Source organism: Cupressus sempervirens, chromosome 9, assembly GCF_028749045.1.
Source record: "Cupressus sempervirens isolate cs-2001-9-10 chromosome 9, ASM2874904v1, whole genome shotgun sequence".
NCBI classification, from domain to species: domain Eukaryota; kingdom Viridiplantae; phylum Streptophyta; class Pinopsida; order Cupressales; family Cupressaceae; genus Cupressus; species Cupressus sempervirens.
This window is the reverse complement of record NC_143126.1, coordinates 829,439,924-829,458,439: the sequence shown is the minus strand read 5'-3', so window position 1 is coordinate 829,458,439 and position 18,516 is coordinate 829,439,924.

Genomic DNA, 18,516 nt, shown 5'->3' with positions numbered 1-18,516 from the left:
GAAGGCACCAATGATAAAACACAAAATCCAATGGTTCTCCAATGAGCAACCAGAAAGTATCCCAATAGTAAATTACAATACGGATCGAAGACTCCAAAATGGTCAAGTCAAAATATGACATCATCAAGAACATAACAAACACTTTAGTCCTCTCAAACGACCGAAAAGCAAACCAAGTATAACTGATCGAGACTCAAAAATGGTTATCAAATATAACTGATCGAGACTCGAAAATGGTTAAGTCAAGTATCTCAAATACATACACCTCAGCTTCACATAAGGAAATTGGAAAGCAATAACAAACAGTAAATACATCCATCATAGAGCATACTATCACATTACCTTGGTTGGTTTGAAAAGATCGAGAACAAATCATCATAACATCACATTCACAACCCTGAGCCTCTGGGGACAACCTAAACTGGTCAATGCTAAACCAACCCCATAAGACTCAAACATAAACAATATATAGAAAACATCATAGTCTCACAATTGGTTTTGATTTGAAATATACAGTTGAGTTAAACAATAAGGTTTCAGTTTTCAGTGTTTATTTTTAAATAAAAAGTTTTATAGTTCAATTTAATTGATAATATACTATTGAGGTTTCCATTTCTAGTTGAACGTATGTTTTAAACAGATAGAACCCATAGTTCACCTTTACAAAGTAACCCGTTCCTAACTCCAAATGAAACACCTAATTACCCTTAATTGATCTTAAGTCAAAGTCCTAAAACAATCTAAGGTAATAATTAAATTATTAATAATCCTTGTTGATTATAATAATCTGAGCTTCCATTAAAATCGATGTTATAATATTAAACTTGCTTACACAAATATTCGATTTAATTAATCTTAATTAAGTCAAACTATAACTAAGATTAATTAATGATACATAAAGAATCATATTATATTTATTAATAATTTATTTATTTATAAAATTATTAATAAATAATAATAAAATTTCAATATAATTTAAAATTTAATAATTTTAAATTATCTAATAACAATATTAAATAAAGTAATTCTATTTAAAACATTTTTTTTTTTTTTTAAAACGATTTATAAAAATTTAAATCGTAATTTTTTTTTTTTTTTTTAAATATAAAACAAATCTCCATTTTCGATTTTAATAAAAGTATTAAATAATTAATTTTATTTTAAATAAGATTTATTTAATTTTATTAAAACAATAAATAAATATATATATATATATATATAAAATAAATAATGTTTATTTTAAATTTAGTTTGATTTAATTTTCATTAAGACAATATCCTCCAAGGAAAATATATATATATATATATATATATATATATATATATATTTAAAACTTAGAACTTTCAGTTTTACATTCAAAATCCTTACCTAAATAAATCTTAATTTCTAAATCAAGAAAACAAGGATTCTAATAATTCATCCAGTCTCCATGGATACAGAAATTATTGACGAACAATTAATAAATTCACAATATTGAAAGCTTAAAACTTTCATCACAGAGAATTCAGATTTTACAAATCCCAGACACGAAGAAGACAAGAAAGGATAATTGCATATTTAATCGATAATCAACAACACAAGACCCTACCTGATCTTGATGCTATTATGAAATCCCCAGGAACTGCAAGAGAATTCGCTCCTCTCAATAACCTTCTTCCCAAAATCTTTCTTTGGTATTTGCCTTCTGAAAATCGCTTCCAAAAGATGTCTCCCCAAAATTTTCCGTCCAACTTCGTATATCCCAAAAATGAACCCCCAAAGTTGTGATAAGCAATTTCTCCTCAATTCGGGGCACTAATTGTGCATTTACCCGAGAAGACTCTTTGCACAACTCAGTTAACTCCAAATTAACCTTTATTATCTTTTCTTATTCTTTTGCATTCAACTTTCATGCACATTAAGTTGAATTATTAAATAACTTTATCTAATATTCCACTTGACTTCTATTTTTAATCTTTATTACTTTTAATCTCATGCGCACTTTATGAAATTAAAGTAACATTATTATTTTCACTTATTTTATCTTTTAATAAATTTCTTTTATTTAATCTTATGCATAAGTCATGCGAACTAGAATCTTTTATTAAATAATTATATTTTCACTTTTTAAATTATTTTAGAAACTAAATTGATAAAAATATTTACTAACTCAAATAATAATAATATTTAGCATTTATTTAAAAATGAAATCTAAATATATTATTATTAAATTAACTAAATATTATCACGTTCTAAATTTAGACTTAAAGCTTTTATCTCCAAATTTAATTCCTTTCATTTAATTAATTTCTCAATTTAAATTAAAAAATAATTAAATATTAAAATGTCATAATAATCTTCTATTAAATTAAATCATTAATTAATCGTTTTAATTAATTTCTTTTATATTTAAACTCATGCTTAGATCATGCGATCTAGAAACCTTTAATAATTTAATATCTTTTCCACTTTTAATTTATTTAAGAAACTTTAATTGATAAAATATTTATTAATTCAATTAATAATAATATTTAGCATTTATTTAAAAATGAACTCTAAATATATATTATTATTAAATTAAATAAATATTATCACATTCTAAAATTATACTTAAAAATTTTATTTCCAAATTTAATTACTTTTTATTTAATTAATTTCTCAATTAATTAAATACAATTAAATATTAAAATATCATAATAATTTTCTATTAAATTAAATCATTAATTAATCCTTTTAATTAAACTAATTAATAGAAAATACATCAAGGACTCATAAAGCAACATATGAAAACCCATCATAGAAGAACACATACTAAATCAAACAAAAAGGGTTATAATCACGAAATAACATCATTTGATGCATTCGGAGGGTACTTAACTCAGATACTTGTCCTAATTATCAATTAGGACAATTGGCTAAAGGGTTTAGGATTTGGACTTAAGAGTTTATCTCCCCTTTCTTACCATTGAGACAATGCGATAGGGTACACTCATCCTGGCAATTCAGGGAAGTCGATACCCGGGTACCTGCAACCTACATAAAATCCACGCATGTACAAACACAATATTCTAAGCTAAACAGACAATGGCAGGAAGTGGTGCATCGTGTAGATCCCGACTAGCAGGTGACTACGACTCCCTTCCTTAACCACATCAGAAACACCATACATAAAGAAAACAAACACGCACACCATACACATGCAGTATGGGGTAAGTATCCATAAGAAAGCACATGTGATAGTAAACCTTCTAACTAATCATCATCGATAACTAAAAACATTGAATAATCATCATACATGCATGAAATATAGAGTACCAAGTAATCTCATCATATAATAAACTGAGTGTAAAACAACATTTGGTGATCTCTAAAATAATAATACTAATCATCAAACATAAATTGGCCTAAAAGAGTTTGGCAAGGATGACAGAAGTGCGACTTAGTGGCAGGCACTACAATAGTCAAGTCCTCCAACATAGTAAGCATTGTCACATAAAATCTTATCTGTGAGCTTGATTGAATCTTTTCCTTTTATCAAACATGGTGCATCATTACCAAATCTTACCCCATTTCCATCATAAAAATTCAAGGTAATGAACTTACTTTTGTCTCCAGTCATGTGATCATGTGACCACCCATTGTTAATGATTCATCTATCATTCTTGTTCACACAAGTCACAAGTGCAGATGCCTCATCTTCATCAGATTCATCCTTCATTGCAACATACACCACTTTATCATTATGTTCATCAGATTCATCTTTTGTTTCCTCATCCTCAATATAGTAATACTTCTTTCCCTTGTCTTTGTAGTCCTTGTTGTCTTCATCTCTTCTACTCTTATATTTGTCACCACCTCTGTAGTTCTTATCTCTAGACATCTAGTAGCAATATGACCAACCTCATTGCAATTGAAACAAATGATAGGTAATTTACCTTTGAACTTGGCTTTACCTTTGTGGAATCTTCTTGCCAGTAGTGCTTCAAGCTATTCTACATCCTCTTTATCTGTATCACTATCACTAGAAACATACTTTATCTTTTTTTTTTTCTTCTTCTTCTCATGAGGTTCTTTTAATGACACATTAGCTTTGAAAGCACATTAAATCTTCTCAAGTTTGTAATTGTCAAAAGTAGATAGCTTAAAAGTAGTGAGTCTACCTACCAGACCTTAAAGTGATAGATTATTCCCCAGAATACATTTTAGTTCTTGAATTGCAAAAACTCTAATAGCATATACAAGCAATAATATTCTTAAAAATTTTCTTAGAATAGTTTCATCATCTATATTACCAGGAGCTCCTCTTATTGCATTAACAACTTATTTTATCCTTGCAACATAATAGCAATATTCTCACCTTCTTCCATTCTCATATCATCAAACTAACCTCTAAGACTTTCAACTTTGGCTCTTAGAACATTTGCACCTCATCCATAGTTAGTGGTTAGGGCATCCCACATTTTCTTTGCATTCTCAAAACCTTTGATATCATCAAATTTGGCATAACTTAGGGCAGAGGTATTCTCCAACATTGCCTAGTTGTGTTTAGTCTTCTTGTTCATATCCTCAACAGTTAGAGCCCCCACAAGATTAACATGCTAAGTGGTAATGTTAGATTCCAAGGTGTAGCTTCATCAAATTTTTCCATGCAGGAAAGTTATCTCTATTAAGCTTGGGTACTTCTCTTTTTGACATCTTGATCTTTGTGCTTCTAGTACCTTGAAACCAATCCTCTTAAGTAGATGAATTTCATACCAATTGTTGGAATACTTAAAATAACTGAGAGTTGGGGGGGGGGGGGGGGGGGGGCGGGGGGGGGGGGGTTGTTTGAATCAGTTATCTAAAGATTAGTTGTATAAATAAAACTTTTCATAGCTTAGAGAACCCATAAAACATTATTCATCATGCATGCATCCATAAGATTATGCAATCACTTAAAACTTGTAGGTTACTATCAAATAAACTTGCAGAAATGTAAACATGAAACATAATAGATGTTGGAAACCCAACTCAGGAAAAACCACAAGTAACATGCTACTCTTTTTACTCTTATGAAGTGATACCCTGTGAAAGGTCAACCCTGTTAAAGGTTACAATACACACTATTAGATGTGACCCTATTAAAGGGTTTCAATCACCATTTTAGGAGTGATCCTTGTTAGAGGACCTTAGACCATTCACTTGGAATGTCACCCGATAAAGGATTTACAAATGAGTGTTAGGTCAACCTTAATCCAAAGGATTTATCCTAGACTGATACAATTGTTAAAGAGTAACAGTAAGGCTTGATCTAATAACAAATCACAACTTCATTTGCAGATTATAGATCACTATTTAGTTGTCCATTCTACTTGGCCTTCATACATTGCAGCTCTGATATCTTGTTCACCCTTTAAGCATTCATACTCTTAAGCCTTCTTGCTTAACATACCAATGAAGTCTCTTCTCTTAGGTCACTTGATGAAGCAAAACCCTTGACTCCTTGTCTTCCTCAGGTTCTCACACATGACAACCTTTGCTTTTGACCAACCATTCCTATAAATAGGATATTAAGATCTTTTGTCGCTCATTCTCCATCATCCAATTTAAGGTTAGGATGGATTAGGTAGGATACAATGAATCTATCCCACATTTGATATCTTTTCTATAAAATTCTTCTAGAATCCTCTTTGAAATTGCCTAAAAATAGTTTACCTTGAATTCTATGCCACCAGCTCATCAACCTTATCTTCCACCTGGTTAACATAATCCAAAAAAATAAACTTGTCAGCTCAAATCCATAAAATTCATGATCTTTTAAATGATGCAATAGCTCAAAATTATCTAGCTTCTGATGCTTAGCACAGATTGTGTTGCTCAACATCCTCTATGAAATTACTTGACACAAACTAAAGTTTACTAGTGCTTGACATCAACTAAACTTTACTTGGCATCCACTGTTCTACTTAGCATACACTAGAATATACTTTTACTTGGCTCAAATTGATTTTTTGCTTGGCTTGTTCTGACTTTTCTCGGCACCTACTATCCACTCAGTCAAGCTTTGTAGACAAACTTTCTACAACTTGTTCTTCTAAACTTTCTTAGTGTAACCAAACTTTGTAACCTTAAGTAGATTATCAATACATCATGTTATCATTGTCTAATTGATTCTTGTACTCCTTTACATCATCATAACTCAACCTTTCCTCTAGGTGTTATTTTTACATCTTTTGATCAAATCCTCTTCATCAATCAAATAAGTGATAGTACTCAAATCTTATAAGTATTTGTCTTACTAACAAATAGCAAGTTTGACATTAGTGACAAAATAATGATTGAAACATACAATCTCCTTCTTCAATAATCTCTTTTCAATCTATTCTCAACAAAAAGGTGGAAAAAGTAGTTTAAATATTATTAGGAGGAGTTACTACATTTTAAATAATTTATCAAATATACAAATGTCTAGTAAATATACAAATACATGAGTATAACAAGTGCCACGTAGTGATGTGTATTTCTCCTTATAATTTAAAAATAATTTATAATATAATTTTGGTTTTGTTTGATCCAATAAAATTTGAGATATTAAAAATGATTAAAGTATTGTTAACAATATTAGACTAGTTACAAATAATTTAATTCATATAGTTGATAATAATAATTAATAAATTAAATTAAATTAGAAATCTTATTGTATATATCTGAATTGATTTAAATTATGATGTGTCAATTGAATTATAAAATGTGAGAATGACTATTGATAATTAATGAATTGACTAATATATATTCTTTTAGAAAAAATATAGATATATTAATGTCTCGCAAATATTATTATTAGATGGAGGTTAAAATATAGTGAACAATTTTAAGAAATTTGTAAATATTGAGATAAACAAATCATAATTTGTTTAATGATATTGTTAAAAAGTGACCATACATATCAATATTGTATCAATGTTAATTTTGAAATTATTATCATTTATAATATAAAATAGTTAGTTTTAACATTTTTATTATTATTTATAAATTAAATATTTCATCAACCAATTAAGATTGAGGAGAAATGAGATTGTAAAATTGAAATATTTTTAAATATAATTAATATGGTTAATTCCATCACATACAAGTAAAAATTAAGTTTTGAAATTTAAACATTCAAAACTTTAAAATTAAAATAAAAAAATAAAATATTTTAAATAAAAAATATTAAGTACAATTTATATATATGACTATTTCACATTTGATTGGAGTGGAGATCAACTATTCTCTACCAATATTTTTTAATTTTTTTTTGGCAAAAGTGGACAAGCCACTGGATATATATTTATATAACATATTAAGTAAAAACCGGTTGAAGAGCTCAATTGGGAAAGAACCAAAAAAAGAAAAACCAGCATTATTGCCATATTTACAATTGATATAACATCAATACTTACAATCCGGTTGTATCGATGAACAAACTATCAAACTTCTAAATTTTCCAAATTTCACAAAATTTCATCACATAGCAAGCATGATGGTCTCCAAATCATTCAAAACAAGAATTTCAACATTCTAAAATCATGCCAGAAGTGAGGAGAGGAAAGCCTAGCAATGCAGAAAGACACCACTATGCTATCTTTCATCCATGTTTTCACTAGGAGCAGCCATTGCAGAGAAGTCCCATCCCAAATCTGGATGTGGTGCAAGGGTAACATCCCAACTCGAGCTTGGGCCCTCAGTGACAACAACGTCACATCCAAAATCTGGACGTGATGTAGGGGCAACATCCCAACCTGCACTTCGGCCTCAGCAACAGCAATTGAGGTGCAAGTAGGGAAACCCATAGATGCAAGCATGTCCCAACCACTATTTATAATGACATCTAGGTGCAAAGGTCTAGTGGTTACTATTGAAGCAAGGTGATTGAGACTAGGTTTTTTGGAAGCCGAGAACAAATAGGCACTAGGTTCACTAATCAAGTGAAAAGGAGTGGTTGAGGGTGACTTCATTTGAGCAGCTTTTGCTCGTGTATCAAAAATTGGAATTCCCAACATGTCAATTAGAGAAAAAGTAATTTCCTTCACCTCCTCAAACAACTAGAAGTCTTGAGCAGGAAGCAAGTGTTGTGCTTCTCAAAGGATTTCTGCATCACTTCAAATGTCATCATGGCCTCATGGTTCTTCATGAGCATTGTTCTTGAAAATATGCCACCAACTAGGGCATTATCGATCCACAAGTCATAATTCTGCATCGCACTTTTCAGTTTATTATCCACCCAAAATTTTGGCCGAACCACCTTAATGGCAATAATTTCTAGTCTCAACGAAGATTGAAGAAGATCCATGGCATTGGAGAGAAAGATGGAGACCAAGGTTGAAGGAAATAAAAAATTCCTTGCAGATGCAAAGAAAAGATCCTCCCCAATTATGGTTTGAATCACCTGTCAAATGTTATATGAATGTACAGTAAACATACTATCTAGAGCTACATCCTCTAGAGGGTGAGAAATTGCATCTTCATCCAATGCTAGTTGAAGCTTGATTCTGAAGTTTTTGGGCAAGATGCTGCAATGGAATTGATGGCAAGAATCGCATTTCATGCAAACATCTTGTGGGGACGACATGTTGGAGGTAGTTTTAATGAAAGACACAACAAGCTAGTTAAATATTAGATTGAAATCCATTATGCATCTTAAATTAAGTCCCTCAGCATATGCACAGAGGAATTGGAGTACCTGCACTCGTGTGTAGCAAATATAGTACCTTTAAATTAGAAATTAGTTGCAAATTGAGAAGGGAAAAGTACAAATCTAATGCAGCCAGAATTGAAGAGTGAGCAATTTGATCTATAGCCATGTATGTTGAAATTAATTTTGCTGAGTACAAAATGCCAAATGATCAAAATGAAACAAAATTTTACTCACTTAGCATCAGCATTCTATTTAATGATAAAGATTTGTCATGATTTTACCTTAATCTCACACATGAGAACCTAATTTATAAATGTTGTAATAAATGTTCAAAGCCCAATATGGATAGTGCACAATGACCATGGGGTGACATTAGGCTATCCATTATAGCATAGTCAGCACATATGATGATATGATTTTCTCGGCATCATCCACAATTTGACATACAAAATGCAATCAACACCAAGAACATTCTCAATGCACTCAGCACTAGAAACACACTCGGCACCAGAAACACACTTGGCACTCATCTGGCTTGGCACTTGCATTATTCATAGCCATCAAAACCTAAGGATATTGTCTTAGTAGGTGTCAACCATGACTCGACATGTGACAGAATGTCTACTATAGTTCACTCGGTACATATGACATTCTGATTTGCCATGCAAAACACTCGGCATATGAAACACACTCGGCACCTAAAGCAGTTTTGTAAAATTGGCACAAGAAGATTGCTCAACATCTAAAACAACTTGGCACACATAAAGATCACTTAGCCCTTGAAGACCCTATCAACCTCAGCAAATGTTATGTCACTATGCATATTGATTGCTCAACATATGAAAGACAATACCAATCATGTGACGGTCGGCACCAAAGTTCATTGGCTTAGTAGGTGTCAGTAATGACTCAGAATATGATAGAAACTTGGCATCTAAAAAGCACTTAGCACCAGAAGCAGTTCTGCATACTCAGCATAAAAAGTGCACTTGGCATCTAAAGCAACTTGGCCCACACACATATAGATCACATGACCCCTGAAGGCCCTATTAGATCTAGCATCAGCTATGAAACTGCACATATTGATCACTCAGTACATGAAAGGCAACATATGTAATGTGGCGGTTGGCACCTAAGGTCATGACTTAGTGGGTGTCAGCAATGACACGACACATGAAAAACACTTAGTATCTGAAACACACTCGGCATCTAAAGTAGTTATGCATACTCAGCACAAGAAGCACACTCGACATCTAAAGAAACTCGGCACACATAAAGATCACTCAGCCTCTAAAGACCCATGCCTGGCACTAGTTGTGACTTGGCACATAATGAGTGCTCAACTCCTATAATCTATGCTTGGCTCCTATAATCTGTTAGCACTAGAAGGAGAAATAACTTGGTACAAATAATGAACTACTCCTCTAAATGTTAGCTACCATTAGTTCCTGCAAAGCTTTATGTTGCTCTATGATTGCAGAAGGGTTTAGTGAAAAAATTGTAATCCCATTGTATCCTAAATTGGAAAGATAATCCGCCAATTTGTTGCCCTCTCCATAAGTGTGTGAAACTTTGATCTCCTAAAATTGATCAATAATGTTCCAATTTTTTTGGAGCACATATTTGAGTTTCCAAGAAGATGATTGTCTATTGAAGTAGGCAGAGATTATAACTTGAGAATCACCTTCAATCTATACTTGTTTGAAGTTCCCTTCCTTTACTAGTATTAGTCCTGACAACAATGACTGAGCCTCAGCCATATTGTTAGTTCCTATAAGAAGGGGAGCTGTCGTAATTGCCAAGACTTTACCAGAACAATCTCTAAAGCATGATCCCAATCTTGATTGTTACTCGATACAAATAATGAACTCCTCCTTTAAAGGTTAGCTACCATTAGTTCCTGCAAAGCTTTATGTTGCTCTATGATTGAAGAAGTGTTTAGTGAAAAAATTGTAATCTCATTGCATCCTAAATTGGAAAGATAATCCACCAATTTGTTTCCCTCTCTGTAAGTGTGTGAAACACTAATCTCCTAAAATTGATCAATAATGTTCCAAATTTGTAGGAGGACATATTTGAGTTTCCAAGAAGATGATTGTCTCTTGATGCAGGCATAGATTATAACTTGAGAATCACCTTCAATCTGTACTTGCTACCAATATTGCTAACCTTGAAACCTTTTTAAAAAAATTAACTAATATTTGTTTAAAAAGTTAAAGAATATTTATTTTAATACATTCCAAAAATTTTGGCTAAGAAAAAGTAATATGGAACTAACTCCGCAAAAAGGGGTCTATAACACTTAGGCAATTCAACCAATAATGTTTGAAATAAATATTTGTATAAAATATAAATTGCACAAATAAATTTAAAAACTACAAAATAAGTGATGTAGAGATAAACTCAATGGAAGAAAAAACAAAAGGAACCAGCACCAGAAAGAGATAGATAACAATATTCTTCTAATTGATTCATCAAATGAACAATATATACACTTGCTCTCTAAAGATTTCTTCTCCCTATAAATTTGTATCCAAAAACTTGACCTCCACCTAAACCTAAACCTAAAAACTCTATTTATACTTGCTACGATGGTCTTTGGAACATTCTAGATTATTACAAAATAGGAAAACCAACCCAAAGAGACTTTCTGCCAAAACGGCTTACAGAAAACTCTAGATCAATATAGAATAGGGAAGAATGGCCCTACAATGGTCTAAACAAATCCCAAGAAAAGATCTTATCCTAAGGATGAAATTGGGATAAATTCTTCGTGTAGAAATCATGTCCAAAATATTTTATGTGGGTGCTCCTGCACCATACTCCCTAGGAAATTTTATCTCAAGCCCACTTGAGATGAGCACTTGTAGAGTGCTACCCTACTTCTTGATATCTTGTTTGGTCATCCACATAGCATCTATATCTGAATAAACTTTGAGTTTTACCAAATACTGTTGGACTCCTTTCCTCTTGTCTTCTTTATGACTTTGGTGTCAAGTATCCTTTCTAGCTATGGTGTCTTCTTAAATGGTAGATGTTGAATGTCTTCTGTATCAGCAATCTATCCTGTATCAATTTCTTCATTGGGTGCTTTGAATGGTGTGAGGTCTACTATGTTGAAGATGGAAGAAATGCCAATCTCATGTGGCAATTGAATCTCATAAGCATTGGTTCCAAACTTCTTCAATATTTGACGAGGACCTAGATTTCTCAACATAAGCTTGGTATATTTACCTTATGGTAGAGCCTCTTTCTTGAGATTTTCCCGTACTAAATCTCCCACTTCAAATTCTAAGCATCTCCATTTCTGATTTGCATGCTTCTTATACTTGTTAGAGGTTTGTTGGAGTTTTTCTTTGACTTCATCATGGATTTCTTTTATGGTTGTAGCAATTTCTTCTCCTTGGGCACTAACTTGTTGCTGTGAACGCATATCTCTTAACTCAAAAATCCCTCTAGGATGAATTCCATACACCACTTGAAATGGTGACTTTCCTATACTTATATTGATGGAGTCATTATATGAAAATTTAGTGTGGGGTAGGATTACATCCCATTTTGTTGCATGTTGTCTTGTGAGTGTTCTATTAACTACCTCTGTTTGGACATCATTTTGAGGATGGTAGGCTGATGAGAATGATAAATTGGTTCCAAGTTTCCTCCATAAAGTTCTCCAAAAATCTCCTACAAACTTCACATCCCTATCTAAAACTATGTTGAGAGGTAGCCCATGAATCCTTATGACTTCCTTGAAAAAGAGATCTAATATATTAGAAGCATTATTGGTGGACTTACATGGTAAGAAGTGAGCCATTTTGTTGAACCTATCTACTATAACAATACAACCATCATGCGCCTTTTGTGTCTATGGTAACCCCATTACAAAATCCATTATTATGCTTTCCCAGGGTCTAGATGGTATTGGAAAAGGTTGATAAAGCCCTGCATTTGTAGTTCTTCCTTTGGCCCTTTGACAAATTATACATGTTTCCATAAAGTTTCTAACATCAATCTGAAGTTTAGGCTAATAGTATTACCTTCTAACCAATTCTAAGGTTTTATCAAAACCAAAATGTTCACCTATTGTTCCACTATGCTTTTCTATGATAATTTTTGTCCTCATAGAGCACTTGGGTACACATAGTTGTCCTCCTTTGAAAAGAAGTCTATCTTGTATCAAAAAATTAGGAAAATCAGCATGGTATCTTTCACCAAACTCCATACGTACCTTGTAGATGTCACCAAAATCTAGATCTGCTACATACATGTCCTTGAGTGCTTCAATTCCCACACTTTCTACATGTATCTAGGAGATAGTCAGATTCCTTCTACTAAGAGCATTAGCAACCTTGTTTGATATGCCCTTCTTATGCTTGATGGTGAAGGTATAAACCTGTAAATACTCCAACCATTTCATGTGCCTATGACTTAATTTATCTTGGCTATTCAGAAAACTAAGTGCTTGGTTATATATATACACAAAAAACTCCTTTGGCAACAAGTAATGCCTCTGGCTTTTGAGAGCTTGAACCAATGCATACATTTCTAGGTCATATGAAGAGCATTTCTACTTGGCTTCATTGAGTTTTTCACTTGAGAAAGCCACTAATTTTCCTTCTTGACTAAGAATTGCCCCTATAGCAACCTTGCTAGCATCACATTCTACTTGGAAAAATTTGTTAAAATTAGGTAAAGAAATAATTGGTTGTTGACTAACCTTTTTCTTAAGCAATTCAAAAGCTTCATTTTCTGATTGACTCCATGCAAATTTACACTTCCTTCCTCCTTTAATAGTTTCTAACATAGGAGCACATATATGACTGAAATTTCTTATGAATTTCCTATAAAATGTAGCAAGACCATGAAAGCTTCCAACATCTCTAACTATTTTTGGAGGTGGCTAGGATAGTATAGCACTTACCTTATCTTTATCCATCTTCAAGCTACTTTGGGAGATCACAAAACCAAGATATGTCAGCTCCTTTTGCATGAAAAAACACTTTTCCAAATTTATTACCAATTTCTCCTCATGAAGTCTTATCAAAACCATGTCAATGTGTTCTTCCTTTCTCTTGTTGAAAATTAATATGTCATCTAAATATGCTATGATGAACTTACCATTAAAGTCTTTGAGTATTTCATTCATAAGTCTCATGAAGGTACTAGGAGCATTAGAGAGTCCAAATGGCATTACCTTCCATTCATATAATCCATCATTGGTTTTGAATTTTTTCTTCCACTCAACTCCATATCTTATTCTTATTTGATGGTACCCACTCTTCAAGTCAATCTTGAAGAAATACTTTGCACCTCCCAAATAATCAAGCAAATCTTCAATTCTTGGCATCGAAAACCTATATCTAATTGTAATCTTATTAATGGATCTAGAATCAATGCACAACCTCCAAGTTCCTTCCTTATTGGCTGCCAAAAAAGTAGGCACAACACATGGGCTTATGCTTTTTGTAATCAAGCCAAAATTGAGTAACTCCTTTACTTGTCTAGTAATCTTCACATTTTTTTGAGGTGTCATCTTGTATGCAGCCTTATTGGGTAAAGTAGCTCTAGGAATGAAATCAATACAATGACTAATGTCTCATATAGGTGGTAAAGACTTTGGCATACCTTCTAAAATCAAACCTTCATATTTATCCAAAAGTTCTTTCACTTCATTAGGAATTTCCTTCTTTGTTTCAGCCTCCTTTTTGTCATTTCCAATGCGTTCTTGTGGTTGTGGGTTAGGCATCAAAAAAAAAAAAGGCTTAGGTTCATCCTTCATGTCCCATAAGAATTCTTTTGTATCAATCATTATAATTTTGGCTTCTCTCTCTTTATTTTCTTCCACTTCTTCATGATCAACAAATGGAATCAATCTAATCACCTTTCCATCCTTCTTGATGGTGTATATATTGAGTTTTCCATCATGTTGTACCTATAAATCATACTAGCAGGGTCTACCAAATAATAGGTAGCATGCATCCATGTAAACTATATCACACAAACTTCTATCCTTATACTTTCGAATCTAAAAATCAACCCATGCTTGCTCATTACAAGAGTTTTTTGACCTTTTGTTAGCCATGAAACCTTATAAGGAAAAGGATGACGTATTCTCCTAAGTTTTAACTTCTCAACCATCTCAAGAGAAACTAAATTCTTAGTAGATCCTGAGTCAATAATGACTTTACATACCTTACCTTCATATTTTCAAGCAGTCCTAAAGATAGTTTTCCTTTGTGGTTGTTCCATGGTAGTAGGCACTTTCAAAAGTGTTATTTTCATCATTAAACTTTCTCCTCTTTCAGGTACACTATCTGAGTCAGCCATCTCCTTCTCTTGGTATTCATCATCTTGTACCAAATGTGTTCTTCTTTCACCTTGTGAACTTGAACTTGCTCTATCCGAACACCTAGATGCATAATGTCCCTCCTTATTACAATTGAAACAAATAATTGGACTTGCCCTTCTAGCGCCAAATCCAACTCTTGAATTGCCTCTTCTACCTCTGAAGTTACCTCTAAAATTTCCTTCACTTGGACTGGTTTCTTGCTTTATCTCCTTATGATCTTCATGGTTTTGTCCTCTTCCTTGGAAATTTCCTCTTCATCTTTGATTTCTTCCTCTTCCTCTACTATTTTGTTCTTGCCTTCTTTTCAATTTGGCTTCCACCTTCAATGCTAGTTGATAAAAAAATTGTACTATATTAGGACACAATAATTTAAGTTCTTCTTGAATGTTCAACCTCAATCCATTGAGATATCTAGCAACTTTTACAATTTCACATTCACTTTGCTTTTCCCTTAGGCTTAATTTTTTGAATTCTTCAGTATAGGCTATGACATCTAGCTCCTTTTGTCTTAAACTTTGTCTCCTTTGATGAAGTTGGATTTCATAATCCTCAAGTAAGTATGTTTCTCTCACCTTGGCACACATCCTTTCCCATGAAGTTATCATGTTCTTACCTTCTTTGACCCTTTATCCTTGAGTGAAATTCCACCAAGTGAGGGCTGGTCCCTTCAACTTTGACTTGGAAATTTTTACCTTGTCCTTTTTTGCTATATTTTCACATTCAAAATGGTTGTTCAAGGCTTCTATCCAATCTACAACAGCATCAACATCCACCTTTCTCGAGAAGATGGGTAGGTCACCTTTGACATCCTTCTTGCCAACTCTTTCAAGGGCTTCTATGAAGTATCTCTTGTCTATAGGAAAGTTAACCACCTCCTGCTCAAGGGTATCCTCTTCTTCCCCTTCTTCCTCTTTCTCTGAGGAAATCTTTGCTCTCTTTTCCATCTAACCCTTTAGCTTCTCAAATTCATCCAATAACCACTTATTGATTTTCTCATGTTCTTGCATCTTCTTTGCCATTTTAGCATTGGTGACCATGTTTGATGTTTTAGCTTTTGACTTTGATCTAGACATAAAATCCAATTGCCTCAGGAGCTTTCCCCAAGCTTTGATATCAAAAATGATGTAGAGATAAACTCAACGGAAGCAAAAACAAAAGGAACTAGCACTAGAAAGAGATAGATAACAATATTCTTTTAATTGATTCATCAAATGAATAGTATATGCACTTTCTCTCTAAAGATTTCTTCTCCTCATAACTTCGTATCCAAAAACTTGATCTCCACCTAAACCTAAACTTAAAAACTCTATTTATAATTTCTAGGATGGTCTATGAAACATTCTAGATTATTACAAAATACAAAAACCAACCCAAAGAGACTCCAAAGAGACTTCCTACCAAAACAACTTATAGAAAACACTAGATCAATATAAAATAGGGAAGAATGACCCCACAATGGTCTGAACAAATCCCAAGAAAAGATCTTATCCGAATGACGAAATCAAGATAAATTCTTCGTGTAGAAATTACGTCCAAAATATTTTATGTGGGTGCTCCTACACCAATAAGTGAATTAGAGAAAAATAGTAACTTGTGATTGGCAGAACTAATTTAGGTTTGAGTGATAATATATACAATAGTATATGCCTACGACAAATACAATAATGTAAATTGTTAAAAATATCAATAAATGAATAATAAGATTTAACAAATCCTAAAACCTTGCTGAAATTTATGAATATGGAGGACTCATTCGAAAAAGGGTCCTATAAGAACAAATTGATTGAACCAATCAAAAGTGAATTAAATCAATTATATAAAAAATTTAATTAAGAAATATTTATTAATAATCAAATCTATAAAAAAACACAAACCAAGTGAACAACTATTGATTAATTTCATGAGAATTGAATGCAATAGTTGCCTAAGGGCAAGTACAAGTGCCACATAGTGGCTTCTATTTGTCATTATAATTTTTATAGTAATTTTAATTGAAAATTTAAATAATAAATTTAGAAACTTTATTATAATAGTCTATCTTTTGAAAACAAAATAAATTAGTTAATTGAAATAAATTCTATATCATAAGAAAATAGTAGATTTAAACTTTTATAATAATAATAGTAAATTTTTTGTTGTTCATCTAATTCTACTAAAATTTCAAAAAATGTTTTAGCATTAGTTACAATTATTATTTTTGATTTATTATATTAATATTGTAGAAGCTATATTTGAATTTAAAGATGGTAACGATTATATTTATTTGTCTACCCAACAAACAGAACTGGAATTCTTTATAAAATTTCTATAAAAACTAGCCAAACCATGAAATGATCTTACCTCACCCACATTCTTAGGTGTAAGGCATTCCAAAATTGCTTTAACCTTCTCAAGATCTATCTTCAAACCATCAGTTGAACTCACAAATCCTAAATACACAATCTCCTCTTGCATAAAAGAACACTTTTTTAGATTAATCAACAACTTTTCCTCTTTCAACCTCTATAATACTTGTCTAATATGCTCAAGATTTTCTTCCTTAGTCTTACTGAATATCAAAATATCATCCAAACACTAGTACATTTGGGCTCATTTTTTGACCTTTATTGGTCAAAATTTTGACCCAATTTTTGACCAAACATTGACCAAATTCAACCAACACGTTGGTGAAAAATTTTCTAGTCAAAAATTCAACCAACCTATTGGTTGGTCAAAATTTTGACCAATACGTTAGTTGAAAACTTTTGAAATTGCAAGCAGATTTTTTGCCAAGCATTGGTCGAAATTTTGACCAATGCTTGGTAGAAAACTACTGGGCATTGGTCAAAATTTTGACCAATGCTTGGAAGAAAACTATAAGGCATTGGTCAAAATTTTGACCAATGCTTGGTAGAAAATTGCTGGCATTGGTCGAAATTTTGACCAATTCTTAGTAGAAAACTGTGGGACATTGGTCGAAATTTCGACCAATGCTTGGTCAAATTTTTTTTGAGGCTCATAGTTATTGAGGTCCACTTTAGCAATGGCCCTTCCTATGAAATTTCCATCTAAAACCTTTCTAATGAGATAATGCGTTATGAGCTCTTCATCAGTGGGATGGAACGTGAATCCAAGAGGCAGTTGTGCATCCATGATATGGGTGATGCACAACTGCCTCCTGGATTCATGTTCCATCCCACTGATGAAGAGCTCATAAAAAATTATCTCATTAGAAAGGTTTTAGATGGAAATTTCACAGGAAGGGCTATTGCTGAAGTAGACCTCAACAACTATGAGTCTCAAGGAGGGTTCAATTCCCTCCTTTATTATTCACTATATGGGTCATGCACAACTGCCTCCTGGATTCACGTTCCATCCCACTGATGAAGAGCTCATAACACATTATCTCATTAGAAAGGTTTTAGATGGAAATTCCATAGGAAGGGCCATTGCTGAAGTGGACCTCAACAACTGTGAGCCTCAAGGAGGATTCAATTCCCTCCTTTATTATTCACTATGCATATAATCCCATACACCCATTTGATCTCGAATG